This window comes from Trachypithecus francoisi, unplaced genomic scaffold, assembly GCF_009764315.1.
Source record: "Trachypithecus francoisi isolate TF-2019V2 unplaced genomic scaffold, Tfra_2.0 Lachesis_group9, whole genome shotgun sequence".
NCBI lineage: Eukaryota > Metazoa > Chordata > Mammalia > Primates > Cercopithecidae > Trachypithecus > Trachypithecus francoisi.
The window spans coordinates 74,711,578-74,714,147 of record NW_022681474.1 but is presented as its reverse complement, the minus strand read 5'-3'; the positions used below and the strand labels follow the sequence as shown (position 1 = coordinate 74,714,147).

The following is a 2,570-nucleotide window of genomic DNA, read 5'->3' as shown; positions in this document are numbered from 1 at the left end:
TAAATAGTTTTCTAAAACAATAACAACACTTCACATTCCCACCAGCAGTGTATGAGGCTTCCAGTTACTTCACAGACTCAGACAAAATTGGTATAGTCAGTTGCTTTCATTTCAGCCACTTTTTAACAGTTTAACAAACCTTTAATTCCAAAACAAAGTAATCTAGAATGGTCAGTAATGTACAACATGTAATGTACAACATACTTTCATGTTTCTTTCATAGGTATCTATGTAATACAAGTTTATTCATATATTTGCAATATACAGTAACCTATCCTAGATAAAAGTCCTAACAGGATGAAAATATTTTCTTACAACTATTACTTTATGCCTATGAAGGATCTGAACTTGTAATGTCCTCCTGTCTTATATCCAAGTTAATGACAGTGTCCTCTCAAAGTTTTTCAGAAATTATTAATGACCTAATTTCATTTAAAAAATGATTTCAGCAAATACGAAAATACAAAATCCTGTTATTCTTTATCCATTCATAATATGAGAAAAAAAAAGACGATACATTCCTCTATAGAAAAAGTGGGTTTAGAGAACGGTTCTGATAGTATTTCACATGATAAAGTATCAAAAAGTCTAATAAGCAGCTCCCGTGGCCGGGCACGGTGGTTCACGCCTGTAATCCCAGCACTTTGGGAGACGGAGGCGGGCAGATCAGGAGGTCAGGAGATCGAGAACATCCTGGCTAACACGGTGAAACCCCGCCTCTACTCAAAATACAAAAAAATTAGCCCAGCGTGGTGGCGGGTGCCTGTAGTCCCAGGTACCCGGGAGGCTGAGGCAGGAGAATGGCAGGAACCCGGGAGGCGGAGCTTGCAGTGAGCCGAAATCGCGCCACTGCACTCCAGCCTGGGCGACAGAGACTCCGTCTCAAAAAAGAAAAAAATCTAATAAGCAGCCCCCTTGCTCACGGTGATAAAATGATTTCAATGTATTTCTCTTCCGAATAGCTTAGTAACTCCAAGTGATTTTCAAATTGGGGGGCAGATTACTGGCGTTGAGTTCATAAAATTTAGATCTATCTTGAATAGGGACATTATAGAAACCAAGAACATCTCTAATCCTGCACAACTGGTGGAGTCTGGAGTTAGGGACTACATGACCCAAGTCATCAGCTGAATGTTCCAAGAATTGAACTGTGAACAACCATGTTCCAGGGGAATGTCTCACCAATTACTAGGAAGAAATGAGCCAAAAACTTCTTTAACATGATTCCAAACGACTCTGGAGACCTTCAGGTGGTATATATGTTTGACTTTGTAAGGGTGGACACACCGGGATAAGTTCTTTTTTCACCTCTTTTACTGTCTCAGCAACCACTGGCTCTTTCTCTTTTCTGGATCAAGACCAAAATTCTCTTCAGGTGCCCCTGAGACTGTCCACATAAAGGCTCTTCTGAAAATGCCAGACACAGATTGCGCCACCATCTTCAATGAGATCCATTTCAGCCATTCTAATATGAGAGTGTAGGGGTATCTCACTGTGGATTTAATTTGCATTTCCCTAAAGTCTAAAGTTAGTAAGCCTCTTTATATGTGCTTATTTGCCATCCTTTTATCTTCTTTGGTGAAGAGTATGTTTAAATCTCCACCATTTTGAATTGGGTTGTCCCTCTTTTTATTTTTGAGTTGTAAGATATCTTCATTTATTCTAGGTGAATGTCCTTTGTTTTACAAACATGTTTTCCCAATCTGTGGCTCATCTTTTCATTTTTTTTAACAGTTGTTATAATTAGAGTTCATGCTTTGTATAATACTTAAAATTTTGCAAATCTCTGGTCACTAAGATTTTCTCACCTATGTTTTTCTCCAGAAGTTTGGCAGTTTTAGATTTGACAATGGGTTTATAATCCATTTTGAGTTGATTTTCATATATGAGATGAGGTAGAGATCAACATTCTGGTTTTTGTTTTTGTTTTATTTTGTTGTAGTTTTTGCATATGAATATCTATTGCAGAGACACTTCTTGAAAAGATCATTGTTTCCTAATTTGCTTGTCATAGCATCATTACCAAAAATAAGTTTCTATGTACTAATCATTTCTGGATTCTCTGTTTTGCTTCATTGATCTTTTGTTTATCCTTACACCAGTAACACATTGTTTTGATTACTGTAACTACCTATAATAGTAAGCCTTGAAATCAGGTAGTGATGGCCATTCAACTTTGTTCGTATTTTTTAAATTTGATATGACTATTCAAAGCCCTGTGAATTTTCATATATATTTTAAAATCAATCAATCAATGTCTACAAAAAAATCCTTCTGGCATTGCAATTTGAGTGTGTTGAACCTACAGATTACTTAAGAGAATGTTGTTTTAACAATATTATGTTTTGACTCATGAACATGATATATATTCCCCATTCAACTAAGATCTTCTTTAATTGATCTCAGCAATGCTTTATAGTTTTTAGTGTACAGGTCTTTCACATCTATTGTCAAATTTATTCCTAAGTATTTCCTGTGTTTTGATATTACTATAAATGATATTTTGATTTGCAATTGCTAATTCTTAGTACATAGAACCGTAACTAGTTTTTGTATATTGACCTCGTGTC

The 2,570-nt window shown here is 36.0% G+C and overlaps 1 pseudogene; it reads right to left on the bottom strand.

Moving 5' to 3' along the window:
- Window positions 1-963: 963 nt before the first annotated feature.
- On the bottom strand, window positions 964-1,439 carry LOC117082085 (annotated as a pseudogene).
- Window positions 1,440-2,570: the final 1,131 nt, after the last annotated feature.